Source organism: Marmota monax, unplaced genomic scaffold, assembly GCF_021218885.2.
Source record: "Marmota monax isolate L192 unplaced genomic scaffold, Marmota_monax_Labrador192_F-V1.1 WCK01_AAM20220418_F8-fsc00850, whole genome shotgun sequence".
NCBI classification, from domain to species: domain Eukaryota; kingdom Metazoa; phylum Chordata; class Mammalia; order Rodentia; family Sciuridae; genus Marmota; species Marmota monax.
Genome location: NW_026694372.1, coordinates 23,005 through 45,091, shown reverse-complemented (window position 1 = coordinate 45,091; position 22,087 = coordinate 23,005). Strand labels below are relative to the sequence as shown.

The following is a 22,087-nucleotide window of genomic DNA, read 5'->3' as shown; positions in this document are numbered from 1 at the left end:
AATCATTCAAGGATAGAGGAATATATAAATCAATTTTATATTTTTCATACAACATTAAATAAAAAATGAATGGATAGACTCATTATTCCTATTTTAAATTTCAAAAAAAAAAAAAAAATACAATTTTGAGGTGACAGCATTATCATTCACAAAAGATTCAAGTTCCCATGTTGGCAAAATCAGATAATACATTTTTTCAGGTCCTGTGTGTGTGTGTGTGTGTGTGTGTACATTCTTACGAGGAAAAATGTAAAAATTTAGAGAATGTATGCCACAGTCTGGCTGGGCACAAAATCACTAGCCACTCAAGCAGGAACAAACTTTATTTTTTTGAAACTGCCGCCAATGCCCCATATGCGCCTGGGAAGATTGCCGATCCACGCACGCAGCATTCTCCCGGATCCCCACAGGAAGTTCCTCCTCCGGAATTCCCTCCTACTGCACTTCCCCAACCAATGGGAACTCTCCAGGAGTCCCATAGCAGGCCGAGGTGGACAGCAGGAGTCCAATATCCATATGAATGCAAATCTTAACATAATCATATCATCTCAATGGCTTGCTGGCATCACCTTTCAACCAAAAATGCCATGCATCATATTACTTGGCTGTGGCTCTTAGCAAATGTATTGGAGTGAAAATTAGTTTTTGTTTTCTGCACACATATACACATGTCTAGGTATATGTGAAACTGCTCCCTATAGTCTAGCCCTTGGGACTCCAGACATCAACTTGATTCAGGGCCCAGCCCAGAGACCCTAGGGCTGGGCTAGTTCCCACACATATAAACCCCAAGATCACCTTTAAGACTTGGGTGCTAGGACAGAGGATTAAACTTCTGAAATTTTTTGTCACAGAAGGATTGAAGCAAGAGGTGGGTTTATTCAGATTTTTTAAACAACAATTTTTTTTTTCTGGGATAAACAGCGCTGCAAAATCTGGTTCTCATTCCCTAGGTTTACTTGGGACTTTTTTTATTTGCCTCTGCTCAGATCTTTGTTTCCTACTGTTTACTCAGAATTGGTTTCCACAGAGAACTCAGGCTTTAGGGCTTAATATTGAATGAAAGTGGACCCTTGGGTTGTCAGACTTCTCCTAGCATAAAGGATTGCTAACCATGGAATATCTATTTTTAAGGAACTGAGAGAAATTAAATTATTTTTAGCTGCACATTGCCCAGCTTTTCTTCTGGGAGATGTCTCATGACATAGAAAAATAAGAGAGGTTTTTGGTTATTCTTGCCCTGGAAATCCACTTTAAATGATACTTAGAAATATAAGTATAAATGCTAAGGATAATTTTGTTTCCTTTTGTTTAAAAAATCAGAGAATATTTTCTCTTGAAGGAAAACTAGAAAGTCCTATAACCAGGACACGTCATGTGGGCTGATTAATCACCTGGTAAGTAAAACCAAAATCAGATGATAGGAGATAAATGCTACTATGGAGAGAGAAAATTAAAAGTCCATACATATATGATATATAAATGCATTTTTATTTATAAGTATACTACACATACATTTTCTCTTTAAGCATTTACAAACATTTATAAACCATTGATATTTAAGTCAAATGTATTGAATAATAGTTGTCATATTTCCTCAGCATCTGTACAAATTATGTGGCCATTATTTTTTGCAGTAATGGAACATGAAAGAAAAAAAAATAGTATCCAGTGTTCCATATAGGATTTCTTAAAGAGAAGAAAAAAGGCATTGACAGATAACTTAGTAACTTCAACTTTATGCAGAAAACACAAAGAAAAATCAATTCAGTTTAAAAAAATTAAAATAATGTATTGGAGTGAAAATTCATTTTTGTTTTCCTGCTGGTTTTATTATTTGTGATAAATATACTGTGTAAAATATTATGTTTACAGTGTATACTGTGTAAAATATTATGTTTTAGAATATCAAAATATCAGAGAATCCTGAACATCAATGTGAATCAAATTAGACGTGTACAGATGATGATAAGATAAATAATAAGTGAGAAAAGGAAATAAATATAAAAACAAAAGAAATATGATTAATTCAGCTGAGATATTTTACTTTCTATAAAACTCCTGTGCTTTGGGGAAAATGTCAGTTTGACCTTGACTTTCTGAGTGAGAAAACTTGTTTGAAAGAAACAATTAATAGAACAGGAAAATATCCCTACAATAATTCTAACAATAGTTTGGACCTATCAACCACATTATTGATATCCAGACAGCAAGAATAATTAAAATATTTCAAAAATAACCCTTATTATCAGTTAGTTTTTACCCAAGGTATACATAATACTTGCTTCCTTGCTTGCAAAATAGAGAAAGTAAAAAGATCACTGGGTATTTTTTGGGATCATTGACACAATACATATGGAATAGTTAAAACTCCATCTTGAACACAGTCAGCACCAAATAACCATTAAGTATTATCATTTTTTCTTTTCTAGATCTGTGCAAGATCTAAATAATAATCCCCTTGATATGACTGGTAAATGCTTTTATTTTTTTCTTTTAAATTTTGTGGGTATTTTTGTTGATTCCTGTCTCCATTGTATGTTGGTTGTCTAATCATTGCATAATAATATGAGAAAAGTAAAATAAAAGAAAAAAAATTAGTATCTATAACCAAGTGAGCACCAGGTAATCCAGTCTGTGCAATCATGGGAGATTCCTAGTAGAAATGTTCATGTCAAAAAGGAGGAGAGGAGTGTCAGGAAATTTCATGCTATAGATCAAATGGCAAAATCTCTCATCTGGTCTCTCCTCTGAGTCCAAAATTTAAAATACACTGCCTAGGATTCCAAATCATCAAGGACTGGTCACCTGTCTGAAGAACATTCTTAAAAGAATTAAACAAGGACTAGCAACCTGCTACTCAAATTAAATGTCAACAGTGATATTAATAGAGTATTTTAGGCAGGATTAAGGAGATATAGATCTGCATAGTTTGAAGAGCCCAGAAAAACTTCCTGGAGGTAGAGGATAAAGTGATGTCTTTTGAGCATGAATGTAAAGAATGGAACCCAATTTTTATAGTTTCAAAAGCATGGGATGTTGAATGAATTATAAGTGGGCAGAAGGCTATTTTAATAGAGATGGAATGTCTCTGTAACACTTGAGGAGGATGTCCCGGAAGCTGTTCTATGATGCCTTATTAATAGGAAGAGAAAGAACTGAGAGCAGGAGGATTCTGATGCACAACCCCTAACAGATGACTTAAATTACCTGTTTGTACAAAAAAGGCATGGGAAAAGCAGTCTGTTACCTTATGCATCCTTCAATCTTATTCTGGAAATTCAGTAATCAACTATTAGTGGAATTTATAGAGTTCTGGAAAAATTATGCCATTCTTATCTTTTAAGAAATAAGACTGTGTAGAATCTAGAAAAGAACTGGAATCCAAAGCATATGAATTCATATAGCACAGTGTGTTTTCAAAGAACACTAACATAGGAGAAACAGGGGAAACAGTGAGTCATTTTATTATTTTCTTATTGTGTGGGTGCAGAATCCAGTTGAGAGAGAGAGAGAGAGAGAGAGAGAGAGAGAGAGAGAGAGAGAGAGAGGAAGAGGAAAAGAGGTTGATTTTCAAATCATCCTGCTTATTAAGTAATGAAATTTTTCTTAGTATATATCTTATCATTCCCATCCATACATGAATGATGTTATGCTTCAAAGTTATATGAACAAAATATTAAAGCTGTCATAAACCCATGGAAAGAAATGACCCAAGTTATACTTAGAACGATAAAAGCATATTGCCAAAGTAATGAGAAATAAATGTATCAATAATCTGAACTGTGACTATTTTTTAAAAGATTTATTTCTGATTTTATAATTCTAAAAAATAAATGTGATATTCTAAAAAATGTTCCAGGGGATGCAGTATTTACAAAAATCATTATTTCTAAAATCAATAATCTATTCATATTTATAAAATAGAACTAAAATAATTTATCAATCATGTAATCACTTATGTATCTTAAATAATGATTGAAGTCCTGTGTATGCTATGACTTTATATTATTACTGTTCCTGCCTCTAGAAGGCAGCACATATTTCTACATATTTAATGAATACTACTTTTTAAATCTATCTGTGTAAGTCAAAAGAAGTGTCATAGCTACTTGGACCTCAAATTGTGTCATATTTTCAGTCCTTACCATACTGTTGATAAATGTAAATATTTTCTAGCTAAGATCAGGGCTCAAAGGAGGCAAATGTAATTCTCACCTTGGGTGCAAACAATTTAATAAGCAAGATACAATATTTAAAGAATAAAAATTTACAGTAAAAATATTAAAATATTAAATAAAGATGGGATTCCACCTTGGGGTGCATGATGCCCCTCACTGACTGCACTATTCTGAAATAGTGAGTAAGCAAGCTTTAGGACACGACATGTGTCCTCATGAAGCTGACCTTTGCATAGCATGTGGGAAGAGACTGCACATCTTTGTTTATGCCTTGAGCAAATATAAACCTTAAAATCATTTCCTTTCAGTACAAAATACAACCTGAATGGGATGGTAAATTATATAGCTTGCCTATCCAGATGAATAAATTACTTTATAATAAGGGATAGGGTTAAATAAATGAGTACTAAAATTCATATTGTACTAAGTCAATATTTCCTATTTTGACTTATCTTTTTTTTTCAGCTAAAACTATTGAACCTGAACTGCATTGTACCATGGAAAATATCAATAATGTCACAGAATTTATCTTGTTGGGACTTTCCCAGAACAAGAAAATTAAAAACTTGTGCTTTCTATTATTCTTATTTTGTTATGTGGCTATTTGGATGGGAAATATACTAATAATGATTTCAATCACATGCAGTCAGCTGAGGGACCAACCCATGTATTTCTTCCTTAATTATCTTGCTCTCTCAGACCTTTGCTATACCTCCACAGTGACACCCAAGCTAATCACCGACTTGCTGGCAGAAAGGAACATGATTTCATATAACAACTGCATGGCCCAGCTCTTTACCATGCACTTCTTTGGGGGCATTGAGGTCTTCATCCTCACGGTGATGGCCTATGACCGCTATGTGGCCATCTGCAAACCCTTGCACTACACCAGCATCATGAGCAGGCAGAGGTGTAATGATCTGGTCACTGCTTGCTGTGCTGGGGCATTTCTACTTTCCTTTGTTCAGTGCCTCCTCACTGTCAATCTACCTTTCTGTGGCCCCAATGAAATTGACGACTATTTCTGTGACGTGTACCCTTTGCTGAAACTGGCCTGCACTGACACACACACACAGTTGGAATCCTGGTGGTGGCCAACTCAGGTATGATGGGTTTGGTGACCTTTGTGGTTTTGATGCTGTCTTACTTTTTGATATTATGGACCATCAGGGCTTACCCTGCAGAAAGCCTCAGCAAGGCTCTTTCCACTTGCAGTTCCCACCTGATGGTTGTGGTTTTGTTCTTCGTGCCTGTCCTCTTCATCTACATTAGACCAGCCACTACTTCTCCAGTAGACAAAGTGTTTGCTCTTTTCTACACCATCATCGCTCCCATGTTCAACCCTCTGATCTACACGCTGAGAAATATGGAGATGAAGAATGCCCTGAGGAAAGTCTGGTGCCAGAAACCACTTTGGATTGGGAAGCATTTCATCTGAAACACAAATCCACCCCTCATTATGCAGACTGCTCTGGTGGCACTGGCTCTATCTTGAGTTTATTCAAGCCTGGGCTTTCCTACAAAACTAAACTTAGCTTCTCATATCACTCAGTGCATGATATTTGCAATTTACTTTAACTATTTTATTTTTTTGTTTAACATCTGCCTCCAATACTCGAGTTCTCATTTCCTTCACCAGTCCTGGTAATATGTGTTATATATTTCTTTCCTTAGGGCTTTTCCACAGGTTAGTACCTGGAGCTAAGCTTTCTTATCTCTGTTATGTTTGGTTCAGGAGTGAATCTCCAGCTATACATAACTGCACTCAACCCAATTGCATCTGTTCTAATGGCCTATTGACCTTGCCTCTGTGTTTCACATCAAAAGAATTTACAAAGCATGCTTTTTTTGTTAGAGATATTTAATATCCATTTCAGAAATTTTAAAAGCAAAAATCATGTAAGTTCTTAATGATACATTATTTGTGTCTGTAGCAATGCTTATATAAAAATGGGATGAGTTTTTTTTCTAAAATCATTTTAATGAGATTATTTTAAAATTCACCACATTTTATTAATGACAGAAATATTTGGCAAAAAATTCTTCTTTGTATTGTAATGAAACTGTGGTGTTGATATTAGGTATGGTAACCATGTAATTTATTTCCTAATTTGAATGAATAGGAAAAAAAATTACAATTAAAGAGAAGACTAAAATTGGCACTGTGTTTAGAAAACAGGATGTCTATGTACTAGCAAATGTATAGGGAGTATGGACATATTTGTCAAAAGAATAAGTGCAGAGATATTGTGGAAACTTCACTTATTTTTTAGTGTCATGAAATTGAAAACAGAATGTAAATGCTACTGTTGAAAGTCATCCCAGAGTATGCCTAAATTAAATTTGTCCATTACCATCAAAATTAAATCTACATATTTCCAATTTCCTAAAGAACTTTCATTTATCTGGATATGCAGAAATGCCTATAGAATTAAATTGTAATTTTCAGTGATCAAATGTTTCTTCTTTTTAAATTTTTGAATAAAATAGGATTTTTTTATTTTTTGAGATGGGGATGTGGTTCACTGGTAGAGCAATTAGCTACCATGCATAAGACCCTGTGTTCAATCCCCAGCACTGCAAAATTGAAAATAAAAATAAAAGAAATTGTTTGGCATTGTGAAGATAACAAGACTATGTGAAGTGAGGTTTCATATGATCTATGTTAGGGAGAAAAAACAAACAGAGACTGAACATTTAAATTAATATATAAATTAAATTTTTAAAAAAATTCATAGCACTGTGTGGGTAAAGTTTTACAGGAGTTCAAATGAAGAAAACTGGCTGGAGAATAAAAGAAAAGATATGTCTTTATAGATGCTAAAATTTAAGGTTTTTTTTAGAGCAATTGACAGCATAGCTTAACCTTTAATGAAATTATTATGCAGAGTACACCATTATGCATGCTAATCTGCAGTAATTCATTCAGGGTAACCTTTGAACTAATGAGAAAACACTCAACAAAAAGGAAGTATCTTGAATAAATGGTGGAAGAATGCAGAAGGATAAAAACAGACTTCAATCTCTCACCATATAAAAAAATCAGCTTCAAGGGACTGGGGTTGTCGCTCAGTGGCAGAGTACTCATGATACAATGTGCAAGGCCCTGGGTTTGATCCTCAGCACCACATAAAAATAAATAAATATAATAAAGTTATTGTGTCAACTAAAAAATATATAACTAAAAAATGAATATTTAAAACAAAAACAACTCAAAATGGATCAAATACCTAAATATGAGACCTGAAAATGTTTGATTTTTAAATATTTTATTTTGGATTAACTTTTTAATTTTTTGCTGAATAAAAATATTTTATTTATATAAACTGTCAAATTATGGAGAAAGTTTAATTACTGATAACTATGATTAAAATTATTTCTTATGCTTAAAATTAATAGTAATCTAAAATTGGTAGCAACTGTATTTGAATATGAAGATGGACAGAATCTTCCTTGTTGAAGGCCCGCTATGTTTTCTTCCTCCATAAGATAGTGATAATAGTGACTACCTCATAGGATAAATAGAACAAAATTAAATAAGAATGGTGTTTACAGTAGAGACAGCTTAAAATTATCTTATTACTGTAATTATTTCTCTTAAAATTGTTTTATTATGTAATTAGATCTATAAGTTTATTTAGTTATACAAAATTTAGATAAAGAATTTTTACATGTATATTTTATTTGGATTTTTAAATCATGATAAAAGAGCTACAATTACAAGAATTCTGTCCATATATGTTTAAGTAATTTTTAATAAAATATTATTTCAATCCAGAGAAGGCATTTGTGAGGATTTCTTAGCATCAAGCTGCAATCTTGAGACAGTTAAGCAGTCAAGCTAAAAAGATTTTTAAACCTTATACAAATTGATGGCAACTTCTAAAGGTTTATTTCAAGGTTTCCAGCAAGTGGGAAATGTTCATGAATGATAGATCAAAAATTCTGTTGTTGAGATTGATATACAAAAGAAAAAAATTGTAAAGTGGAATAGGATAGGATTTTTAGACCATATTAACACAGGAATGTCTGGTTACAAATATCAAGAAGACACATCATTGCACAAGTTGATTCACCTCTCTGAAGAGGCTCTTAATCACATTAAATTCCATCAGTGGATTGCTCAAGTGTTTTTCTCCATCAAGGTCTCTGAAGATTGAGAAAGTGTCTTTCCATAAATATGAGTCAGAACTGTTTTCTTCTAGGTAATCTCCTTTTGAATGAGGTGTTTCTCATTGATGTTTGGTCAAGAAAAAGGTTTTCCTGCAGTGTGATTTTGTACTGAAAACATGAGATAATTCTTACATTTGTATTAAATTTTAAAATTTGCATTTAATACAGACTACTGTATATTTCAAACAAAACTAGTGGCAAGAAGATCACTGTTACTTTCTCTCCTTCATCTTCCATAATTCTATTATCCATAAAGTATATGTCTCACAGAACATTGGGATAACAGTATGAACAGATTCTGTGGTGACTTTCCAGGGAGTGGGCTGTGGGAACAATGGGCCTGGGCTGGCCTTATTCCTACTCATTTCTGTATGTTCTCTTCATTTAGATGCAATAATAGTGACTCACAAACACACAGTACTCACTGGCTATTTGGCCCAAAACTACAGGAATACAGGTGTCAGGTCAACTTTACCTGTGATTCCCTTCCAAATGGAGTTTTGCATAGGTGATTGTCTTTTCTCAGGCCTGGTTTTTACTGGCTGGGTGCCTTTCATATTTTGCCATCAAGTAAGGAAATCTGGCTCATCTCCTTTAAGTTTATCTGTCTGTGCTTGCTGGTCAAACTTCCTCCCAGGACTTTTAATGTGTTAAAAATCTTGGCCTGCCCTTGATCATGTTAACTCTTTTACTGTCTCTCAGGCTAGGACTCAGTGACCTCTACATGTCCAGAGAGGGTCTGAAAGCATTTTTTAAGGGATAAAGGCAGTCTGCATCCTTCTAGAATGAACATAGCAAACGAAATTAAGTGAAAATTGCCTTTATATAAAGTATTTCTTGCATAATCAAAGACAAAACCCTTGTTTATGTAATTATTCCTGGAAAAAAATCACCCAGTATTGAAACTAAACAAATATTTTTCATCCAAAATAAATGGATCTATCATACCATCTACAGAATCAAGATGGAATCAACAATTAATACTACTACAAATATGTGTACTTTGTTTACATTTGTAGATTTAATAGAAAGTTTAACCTAAAACCTCCTAGTGGAGTATAATTTTGCTGTTTTAAAGCTTAATCCACTGTAAAAATAGTCCTCCTAATTTTTGCAATAATATCTTAACCTTGAATGATTCAGATTTTAACTTGTATTTCCTAGAAAGCAAAGCCTGAAGGAACATTTATGTGTCAATACTTTATAAAGTAATGCAATTACAGGCAAAAAGGTAAGAAGGAAAATGTAAATGAGGTACAGATAGAAGAAAATCCAATACAAAACCAGGTATTACAGAGGTAACTACAATTTCAAATTAAATACAGATTCTTCATTGGGTTTCAAAAGACATGTTTAGAAAGGAATGTAAGAAAATGCAAACATTTAGTCAGACATGGTGTTGCTGAACTATAATAATAGCTACTTAGGAGGCTGAGGCAGGAGGATCACAAGTTCAAGGATACACAGGACAATGTTTTTCCTTCACTTTTATGCCTCTTTCTTTTATATTTTTCATTAAGATTTACACATTTACTTTTTCAAAGCACTGTTGGGAGACAGGAAATCAGAAAAATAAGTTTTAAAATGAGGGACACAGGATATAGATGTGTTATACTGTGGATGTACATGTGAAATAGAAAGCTAAGGGGTTAAGGCCAAGGGCTGCAACAATATGCTACCTACATGCAAGAACTTATATCTAATGACCACTGAGTTGCATGGACAGTTTGCTCACTGATTCTCAACTGAATACATTAAACAACATGGTTATGAAATGCCTTCTGTTCATGGATATTACCAATCAAAACAGGAGAGTACATTCATTACTGAGTAAATGCCTTGATATTCAAGTCATAGCAGAAGTATTAAAAAAAAAATCCAAATGGTGGTCTATTACCAAAAGGAGATACATGTGCTGGATTAACATGGAAGGAGAATTATTTTCTTCCTTTTCATCCTTGTCCTCCTTCTTCTTCTCCTTTGTCTACTCATTCCTTTGCTTTCTCCTCCTTCTCCTCCTCCTCCTTCACCTTCTCCTTTCCCCTCCTTCTCCTCCTCCTTCTTCTTCTCCTTCCTCTCCTCATCTCAAATGTGATGAATGAATAGAACATTAATTCCTTTACTTGGAATTCATAGAGATTTATAACATGCATTCATAGTCATACAGAACAGTGTAGCTTAATGTAAATTAGAGAGTCAATATATTGCCTATTAAAGTCTGTAAATGTATGGTTTATTAAACATTTGGAACACTGCTTCTCCGTTCCAGAGAAGTGCTACTGAAATTGTGTGTGTCACTATCACTGGGGTGAGAATGGTGCATATCCTCCTGGAATGGGATTAGCTCCTAGTGGAGAACTCACGGGAGTATGAATTGTGTCTGTGTTTCTTCTGGTCCACCTCAATGTGTGTCATACCTCTAAGATGGCTTGGTTGAAAGCTCAACAGTCTCTGATTATTGAGAAAGCTCCTTACATAAACAAACTTCTGATCTGACCCTAAATATCCATAGTCCCTAGGTTGGGAAAACTTGACCCACAATAACAAACTGTATACATTCAGTTTTAATCAGGTGAAACAGCAAGTACACATGAGATACACTTACTCTGTGGGAAGAAAATCAAGAAGTCCTTTATGAAAAAGAAAGAGAACGATGACAAGTGAGGTCAGAAATATACAGAGAAAATCATTTGTGAATTTGTGTCTTGTGATTTTAAAGGACTCCTCTGTCTTACTGAGTCTCAAGAGCAGAATCTGAGATAGTAATTCAGGAGGATGCTGCAATAATCTAGAAAAGAGAATGGGATAGCAAGGACCAGGTGAAAATCACTGCATATGGTGAGAAAAATTCCATTTGTAAATATGGTTTCCATGGTTGATGATAATGTAAAATGATATATTGAATAAAGTTCTGTCTTTTTTTTTTGTACTGGGGATTGAAGCCAGTTGCTCTCAAACACTGCCACATTCCCAGCCCTTTTTTATATTGTATTTAGAGACAGGGTTTCACTGAGATGCTTATGGCCTCACTAAGTTCCTGAGGCTGACTTTCAACTCACAATCCTCTGTCTCAGCCTCCTGAGCCTCTGGGATTACAGACATGAACCACCATGCACAACTTCCAATAAAGTTCTGACTGCTCATCAAGTAAGTAAATATGCACTTAAAATGCATCCTAACAATACAATTCCCAGCTGTTTATCCAAGCAATACAGTATGTTTATAAAATGACTGTACTGTACAATTTAGGCAGATTTGTGAATAATAGGCAAGAACAAGAAGAGACTCAAATGTCTATCAATAGAAAAAAATGAAGACTCTGGTATATACATACAATGAAATACACCTCAGCAAGAAAAAGGAGAGAAGCACTGCTATGCACAATACCTGCAATGAATAGCAAAATTTTTTCCTGAGTGAAAGAACCCATGTATCAAAGAGTGCATTACTTATGGTTTCATTTATATAAGTTTTTAGAAGAGGCAAAACTCATCTATGGTGTCAAAAACTTGAAAGCAGCAGAGTAGCAACGGTCTATTGGGATGAGGCGTGGTAATTATCTGAGCTGCAATTGCTCCTTCCTTTAATCTCCCTTCTATTTTCACATTTCCTTCCCTCACTTTCCCCCTTATTTTGCCTTAGCTTTTACATTAGAAAGAAAAGAGTCAACCCTTAACTCTGGGTATGGTTTATTTAACTTAGCATGAACTTCTGCAGTTCCATCCATTTGCCACCCAATAACATAATTTCATTCTTCTTTAGGACTGAGTGAAACTTCACTGTATATATGTACCATATTTTCCTTATCTATTCATCTTCCCATGGACGCCTAGGCTGGTTCTATAACTTGGCTATTGTGAATTGCACTTCTATAAACATTTTTGTGCCTGTATCACTACAATATGCTGATTTAGTTCTTTTAAATAAATACCAATGAGTGGGAAAGCTAGATGTATGGTGATTCCACTTCTACTCTGTAAAGGAATCTCCATTCTGCTTTCCAAAGTGACTGCACTAATTTGCAGTCAAATGCATTGTGTGAATGTACCTTTTCCCCTACACCCTTGTCAGCATCTATTATTATTGTATTCTTGATGATTGCCATTTGGACTGGAGTGAGATGAAATCTCAAAGGAGCTTTGATTTGCTTTTTCCTGCTTGCTAAAGGTATTGAACATTTTTTCATGAATTTACTTTCCATTTGTATTTCTTCTGTTAAGAAGTATCTGTTTAGGTCTTTTGCTAATTTATTGATTGCATTTTTAAAAACAAATGAATAAATATTAGTACATGATTATTAACTGAGATTCATATTTTATTCAGGTATCCTTATTTTTACATCCTGCCTTCCCCCCCCCCCCCCGCCAGAATCCTGTCCAGGATGACACATTGATTTAGTTATTATGTTTTAGACAGTACAAATTGACAGGGACACTGTCTTTGTTTTCAACGACTTTGATACTTTTCAGGAACGCAAATCAAACATTGCGAGCAAACATCCTCAATTATCGCTTGCCTGCTATTTTTCAGGCCTTGAATTGGGAGCTTTTGGAGGAAGGAATATTAAGGAAGTAGTTTCATTTTCAACACATCAGTGGGTATCTGCTACCAGTGTGACTTCACACTTGCTGGGAACTTGCCCACTTGACTGAGGCAGCATGGTCATATTCCCATCTGTAACCGCTCATCCCCATTCCATACTGTCTTGTTTGGAAGGAAGCCACTATGCACAGCCCACAAGAAGAGTCATGGGTGTTTTCTGAAACTTCCAGGACACCTTATTTCTGTAAATACTTCAAATTTTTATTAGGAGTTTCTCTACTCCCCTCTATGTATTTAATTATTTATTCAATTATAGCACTGTGGACTCTTGATGGATATGTCATACTTCAGGTTATATTTCAGTATGGTTTACTTACTTATGTTGCTCCCATATTTTTACAGTTTTGACAGCTCTAGGCTCTATCGATAGACCCCATGTCCCTATCTCACATACCCATCACTGTGTTTCAGTACATCCTCATTCTCTACCACTGTAAGACACTCCATTTGCTCTTGTGTATTCCCAGCCCAGATCCGGAAGCAGAAACACTTTCAAGAAGGCCCTGTCATTTTATTGGAGACAGTATTGGAACCATAGATCCAGTTCCTATATTTTTTTCCTAGTCAAAAGCATCATGTATCACCCAAATTAGTACCTTAATGGCAAGAATAAACACCCACTTTATCCCATAATCTGAAATAAATTGAAGATTAAGTTACTCATCTTATATGACTAATTTTTCTCCTGAGGGGGAAGGAACACTTGAGGGAATTTCTTTCCACCACTCCTATGGTTTGCTTCATTCATTTGAAATACACCTCCAAGGTGGGCAAAAGGGAGGAAAGTCCTAGTGAAAATCCTGTGTGGGGGTAGATTTCAGAAAGTGCTGAATAGATTTCCAGCCAATTTAATTTTCCTTTTAGCATGCAGGTGAGAACATAAACTTCTTGCTGAGGCCAAAGACACCCTGATTGCAGAATAATCAGGCATTGACTTAGAAGCACTTTTAAAATTCTCATTTGAATAGATAGACTCTAAATTACTTTAGAAAGAGGGCAGATGAACATTCATTCTAACCTTGCATTCCAATCTTGCTGAAGTTGGTAAGGTGGGTATGATTTGTATTCCAACTTGCAGAAAATGAATCAGATTAATGGCAAAGCCAGTATTTAACACACTCGAGGGCTTTGTTGAAGCATAAGACTTTTAAGGTATTTTATAGGAATGCTTTACAATCTAAAGTGAGAACATGATTTAAAAAATGTTAGATTTATTCTACTGTTTTTCTATTCCTATCCTCCCTTCCTTACATTCTTTCCCCTTTGTCTAATCTACTGAGTTTCTCTTTTTCCTCTCCTCCCCTTTATTGTGATTTAGCTTCCACATATCAGAGAAAACATTCAACCTTTGGTTTTTGTGGACTGGATTTTTTTTTTTTTTACTTAGCATGATATTCTGAAAGACAGTAGAATAAATGTAACATAATTTTCCTAAGTGAACTTCACCATTGGGTCCATCCACAAAAATAGGGTCCTAATTAGAATAAGATATATCCTATTCTTGTATAATTTTATCAAAATGGATTCTACTGTCGTGTACAACTAAGTACCAAAAAATAAAATTTAAAAAAAAGAAAAAAAAAAAAAACAAACAAACAGATACTGTATATCCTGACAGAAATGGGTGCTAGTAAATATGATTGTTGATAGATGGGATTGTAAAATATAAATAAAAATAATATTTTTGATATTTTAGATGTTGCCATGGTTATTGTGGGCTGTAGAAATACCTTTTCTTCAATAGTAGGTAAGTATAGAATGGTATGGAAAAATATCTATCTTTACCTATAGAAAATCTCTCAATTCTCTAATATTAGTTTACTCCAATGTATATCATTGTTATGCCTAAAACACACACACACACACACACACACACACACAGTGCCACGTAAATGTGTTAGGATGCTTACCTATCTAAATCTATCTATCCATACAGATATGGAAGAAAAATAGACATATTGATATAGATGAACATATTTTATATTACTTTAATTCATAGAAGCCAAAAATATTCTCTTCATCTCTGTTTCCTAAAGAGCCTCTGTAAAGGATATATTTAGAAAATACCCAGTGAAAGTGAACCTGTAGTTAATGCATGTGGTGGTTTATGATGTTCCAAGTTTCACAATTACCTCTATACAGACTCACCATAGTAGTCCTGCTTCTGGAGCTCAGTGCTGTCTAAAATTAACACGTTCATCCTGTACACAGCAGAGGGCAGATGTGATGGATCAATGACATGCTGATGCTAATAACACCCTCTCCTAAGGTAAGGTTTTTCCACTTTTTTTTATTGTGGCATGATTATAATATATTTTCAAGTACTATTAAAGTGAGTAGTTTAAAAATATAACTTCCTCACATCATGAGTGAGAAGAAAGCAGTATCCCCTGTGCAAACATTTTTATAGTCTTTTAGATAATATTCATTTATATAAGGATGTACATATATGTAAGCATATTTTCCTGTTAATGAAGATTTTATCATCCTATGAGAATACCATGTTGAAATATTTTATTTTTGGGGGAGGGTAGCAGGAACTAAGCTTTAAACTCAAGGAAACTCAACTACTGAACCACATCCCCAGTCCTATTTTGTATTTTGTTTAAAGTCTCTCTGAGTTGCTTAGTGCCTCACTTTTGTTGAGGCTTGTTTTGAACTCGTGAAACTCCTGTCTTAGTCTCCTGAGCCACTGGGATTACAAGTTCGCACCATGGAGCCTGACCCCTGTTGAAATCTTGAATTACAATTTACAGTATATTTTAGAAACAATTGTGTATGTGTGCTTGAAAGTAATTAGTATTTGCTTAATAGTAATTAGTATTTGCTTAATCATCCTTGATTACTTCATTGACACTTTGATGATTCTTGATGTTGCTTTTAACTACCACTGAAAGGTGCAGTACTAATCTTGTTCCCTGTTGCTTTGTTGGACTTGTTTATCAGCTCTAAAATGATTTTTTGTGTGTGTGCCTGAGTGGCTGTGTCTATGTAAAAGCAATCTCTGGATCAATGTCTGTATTCAGGCATGAGATTACAGGCTTTGAGATCACTATCTAAGAGCTTGTAAGCCCTTAAATTCCCATCAAAGATAGCTGTAATTGACTGTTTCTCACACATTTCTACACATCTTTTGTTAAAATACAGTAATCAAAGTATTGCTTCATCGACCTGATATAGGCACAAAAATATCCAATTGGAATTTTAATTTGAATGCATTAAACTCTGAATGAAATGGAGCATTGGTTCATATGCTCTCTCTATTAAATTGTGCTGTAGTTTTTAATACTGATCTGTGACCCATTTGTACTTGAAGAAATTGTGGTTTTATATGTCAAATATATATATATATATATATATATATATATATATATATATATATATATATATCACACACCATTTTGCCATATCTTTTGCTGTTGATGGGGCTATTATTTGGAATATATGATATAAAGTAAAAAATCAATGTGTTCAGTGTTTAATGAATGAAAATTAATATTGATTCCCTTTTTGTATCTATCTTTTCTTATTGGAAGTCAGGGTATAGAATACTCAAGTGTTTACTTACTAAAAACTCCATTGGAAGTTTAATTTATAAATGAAACATCCAGAAATGATTTTTATAAACCCGTAGTGCCACTCATAAACTTGAAAATTAGAGGAATGTTTTTATTCATGTCAGCTGTTCTCCCTCTTTTTCTCCATAATGTTCTTAGTGTCTGTTTATATTATATGAAAACTTGCTGAGTACCTAGAAAAAAAAATTAAATGGGAAATTTTAACTTTGAACAAAAAGTATAATTAAAAAATGTTTTAAAATAAAGGCTTAAGTTGAATTGAAAAGAACTAGAACATTCAATAAGAAACTTTTAAGGACATAAAATTAGTTCAGGGTTAAAAGTGCTCAGTGCTGCTAGATCAGACTGATTGGATTGTCACACAATGCTAATCTTTTATGTTTATTCTTTCTTTCCTGCCACCTTCCCCCACCTCTATGCTTAGATTCTATTAACCTATTATCCCCAATATTACATGTAGATTATCTATAAAAACCTATATTTTGTAGGACACTTACAGAATTGCTCAATTCATCATTTTACAGGTGTCCTACATAAAGGACAAAGGAATATAATGGGTTAAGTAATATCAAATATTTAAACAATCATCACTGGAATATATATATATATATATATATATATATATATATATATATATATATAAACTAATATATAATATATAATAATATTTTATATATATATCACTATGTATTTTAATGGTTTCTCTAGGTTCCAATAATGTGAAAGGCTATTGAAGGAAACTAAGTTTTCTGTAGTTTTGCAATGCACCATCCTGATATTGATAAGTCCTTACTGAAAACCATTGAAACACATTTGGTTGGATATTTATCCTATGATAACAAGTTCAATAGAGTCATATTTACTTTTCTTGAGGAAGCCCTTGCTTTTTATTAGTTTGTTATTTCCTTATTTTCACATATAATTGGTAAGTGCATTAAATAAATTTTAGAAATTCAATTTTATTCAGAAAAAATAAAACCTTAAATGATAATCCCTTGGAAAATTTTACGTTTGATAATTTACGTTCAAAGCACATGTTTAGTATTTATTTTACATTTTCTTCTTTTCTCCTTTGCCGATTGAGGGTTTCCAATCCATGATACCCACAATCAACTGGGTTGATGCAGCAAAAGAAAAATGTGACTGAGTTTGTATTGCTAGAATTGACACAGGATCCTCTGAGTCAGAAAATGGTGTTTTTAATCTTCTTAATTTTCTACATGGGGACTGTAGTGGGGAATATGCTCATTATTGTGACCATCAAATGCAGCCGGACGCTTGGAAGCCCCATGTACTTCTTCTTATTTTATCTGTCCTTTGTTGATTCCTGCTTTTCCACTTCCATAGCTCCTAGATTAATTGTGGATGCTATGCTGCAAAGAAAGTCATATCCTACAATGAGTACATGACACAGGTCTTTGCACTGTATTTGTTTGGCTGCATGGAGATCTGTGTCCTCATCGTCATGGCCACTGATCACTATGTGGCCATCTGTAAGCCTTTGCATTACCCAAGGATCATGAGGAGGTAAGTCTGTCACATCTTGATTGTCCTTGCCTGGATAGGGTCCTTTGTACATTCCATTTCTCAGATTATCCTGACCTTGAGATTGCCCTTCTGTGGACCCAACTTGATTGACCATTACTGCTGTGATCTGCAGCCCTTGTTAAAACTTGCCTGCATGGACACATATATAACCAATCTGCTGTTGGTGTCTAACAGTGGGGAAATTTGTTCCAGCAGTTTCGTGATTTTGATGATCTCATACGTTGTCATCTTGCATTCATTGAGAAATCACAGTGCAGAAGGGAGGAAAAAAGCACTGTCCACTTGCACGTCTCACATCATGGTTGTTGTCTTGTCCTTTGGTCCCTGTATATTCATATATACACCCCCCCCAAGGATGTTCACCATGGACAAAATGGTGTCAGTTTTTTACACCATTGGTACACCCTTCCTCAACTCACTCATCTACACATTGAGGAATACATATGTGAAAAGTGCCATAAGAAAGCTGGTGGCATGTTAAAACTGCATCAGAAAATACAGGATGAACTGAGGGCCACGTCTCATACTTATTCAGTTATGATTTGGTGATAAGTACAAATATTGAATGCAATCATGTCTGAATATTGTGGAAGTATCTTACCCTTATTGCATAAGTTTTAAGGTTCTTAATCTTTTAAGTTAATATACCATATTAGTTCATGTTTATTTGTGTGTCAGAGCTAGAGTATTCAAATAATCTTGTTGCAATAGAATTTTTAGAGACTTTTGTTTTCTACCATCCTGACTACCTCTTTGAATTGTAATATCATTACATTTGATTTCCTTACTTATGAGTTGTTCTCTTGACTCATAGACAGAAGCTTCCCCAAAATATTAATTCTGGCTCATAGTGTTTCTGAGAGCTCAGTTCTAGCCTTGGTGCCTGTGAGCTACATCTCATGACACTGTCTGCATACAAGTTTGGTAAGAAGGAAGATATTTATAAAATTAAAACCTGTTCAAACTTGTGAGCATCAACAATAATGTACAGTGATTTGTATTTAATTTCTTCTATATAACAGATTTCCAGCAAAGTACTGGGCTTCTTCATGAACATTTTAGGGCAAAGGAATGGATTCAGTGTATCAAGACTTCTCATTTCATCTCATGGCTAGTTTCTGTTTGAAAAATCACATTCTTTTTAGTCAGATGCTTTACTTATTACATTCTAAATTTGTTATTATTTATTGTTTCCTTTGGCTACTAAGATAAAACACTGTATGAGATTTCTAAATGTGCTAGTGAAAAAATCTCGAGATATTCAGGTACAATTAGTACATTGAAGTTATAATAACAAAACTGTGTGACTCAAAAAATAGAAAGATATAACAATAGATGTTGCAAACTAAACTGAAAGTTTTTTGTTTGTTTGTTTTAACTATACTGAAGATACAACATAGTTTTAGAGACTGAAAAGCAAAGATATACAATCCAGTTGGAAAACAAAAATGGTATGATCTGTATTATTTAAAGTTAATATGTATTATTTAAATCTGTATTATTTAAAGACAGGGTCTCACTAAGTTGCTTAGGGCCTTTCTAATTTTCTGAGGCTGGCTGTGAACTAGCAATCTTCCTTTCCTGGAACTCTCAAGATGCTGGGATTATAAGCATGCACCACCAGTTTATTTGTGCTATCTAAAAAGGGTTTGTACAGATTATTCACAACTTACAATTGTTAATGGAATTGTCATGCTCAAGTGCGAGGAGCACTCAACAGCTCCATGGTAGTTTTGCAAGCCCTGGGCTTTATCATGATAAGTCAATACTCCTTAGTTTCGGTTATCATAATGCACCCAGCCTCAGCTTTATTAAATGGGAAAATATGGCCAATTCAGACCATGTCTTCTGTCAGAGATAATTTTTAACCTATTCACTTCCTAAAATGCAAAGATAATTGTAATTCATACTTTCTCTTTAGGTCAATCATGTTTAAGAATGGGTAGTCACTCCAAAATTGTGATTTGGATGGATATGGTGTCACAGAACTTTACAAAAAAATATATATTTTTCTTCACTTTCACAGTTTTGGTTTGTTTGTTTTTATTTGTTCTAATTAGTTATACATGACAGTAGAATGCACTTTGATACATTGTTCATAAATGGAGTATAACTTATCAATCATCTGGTTGTACATGATGTAGAATCACACTGGTCATGTAATCATATATGCACATAAGGTAATAATGTCCAATTCCTTCCACTATCCTTTCTAACCTTATATTGCCCCCGACTCCCTTCTGCCTAATCAAGAGTAACTCTATTCTTCCCTAGCCCCTGCCCCCTTTTTATGAATCCACATATCAGAGAAAACATTCAGGTTTTGTTTGTTTGGAATTGGCTTATTTCGCTTATCATGACATTCTCCAGCTCCATCCATTTATCAGCAAAGGCCATCATTTCATTCTTCTTTATTGAAGAGTAGTATTCCATTGGATACATACCAAATTTTTTTTATTCATTCATCTGTTGAAGGGCACCTAGGTTGATTCCCTTGTTTATCTATTGTGTGTTGAGATGCTAAAAACATTGATGTGGCTATGTCACTGTAGTATGCTGTTTGTTTCTTAAGACAGGGTCTTTGTTGCCCAAGCAACAAATAACTACCTGGTCATTGAAGTTATTTCATTTCATCCTTCAGATGACCATGTCCTATAGGCGTATGCCACCATGCCTAGCTTATTTCTCAGCTTTAATTTGACTACTAGTGCTTTTTATATTCAAAAACATCTTCCATTTTTCTTCTTTCCCTATGTAGCTTCTTCTTATTCTGTTTGTGTGTCCATTTTTGTTTGTTTGTTTCCTTAGGCATAATAAAGCCCAGTGCTCACATTGGTGTCCCACAATTGACACACCAGGCACAATGAGGGTCTCGTATTTAATACAGCATGGGAATATGTGTCCATCATAGATTTGTTTAATCTTCTCACTGCATAACACCAAGACACATGCACACACACACACACACACGCACACACACATGCACATACACACACACATGCACATGCACATGCACACATACTCCATTACCCCACAGAGGATTTTTCAACCATGTCTCCTATCAAAGATAATTTTCAAACAAATTAAGTTTCTAAAATGCAAGGACAATTAGAATTCATAATTTCTCTTTAGATCAGTCATGTTGAAGTGTGGATAGCGACTCCAAAATTAAGCTTTGGCTGGAGATTGGTGTCAATTTACATTTTAAAGGTGATTAACTTTTCCAATATCTCAAATGATTTCTCAGATGAACTCACTCAATATCATAATTTAAATTAGTATTTTAAAATAATTATTACGAAAACTAATTCTACAGCCCTGTCTGGGAATTCAAACTTTTAAAAAACCTTCGTCAGTCTTTAGGTCTTCATCTGTCAACTGAAACTTTTCTATTTGCATATCCCATGGATACCTGAATTTCAACATGACCTCAATGACTTACTATGGATTTTAAGGTCCACAACCTGAGGCCACATCACTCAGCCAATTGAAATGTGCTCTACAGCTTTCTAGAATTGTTTGTTTTTTTGTTGTTGTTGTCTTTAACTGGTATAGAAAAATATATGGAAGAGCTAGGGCTATAGCTCAGTGGTAGAGTGCTTATCTTGCAGGTTTGAGACCCTGGGTTGATCCTCAGCACCACATAAAAATAAATAAACAAAGATATTGTGTTCCATATGCAACTAAAAAATATTAAAAAAGAAAAATATGTGGAAATATTAAAAACCACGGAGTGAGACTATCATTAGTGAAAATCTTGTTACTGAATTTACTAAGCATGTAAGCTGAGCAAGCACCTTAACATCTATGAGCTTCACATTTTTCTCATGAACTATTGTGGATCTATACCTTATGGAATGTGTATGTGAATTGAAAAAAACAACTTATACAAAGTGACAAAAACATAATATAGCATACAAAAAAGTAGTCAATAAGTATTTGGTGAAATAAAATCATTTCAACACAATTGTCTTTGTCATGGGGTGTCTTTTTACTCGTAGGAGT

The 22,087-nt window shown here is 34.2% G+C and overlaps 2 pseudogenes; both read left to right on the top strand.

The window, feature by feature from the left end:
• The first annotated feature begins 4,678 nt into the window (after positions 1-4,678).
• Positions 4,679-5,619, top strand: LOC124109267 (olfactory receptor 4P4-like; annotated as a pseudogene).
• Positions 5,620-17,655: 12,036 nt separating this feature from the next.
• On the top strand, positions 17,656-18,588 carry LOC124109275 (olfactory receptor 4C11-like; annotated as a pseudogene).
• The last annotated feature ends 3,499 nt before the right edge of the window (positions 18,589-22,087 follow it).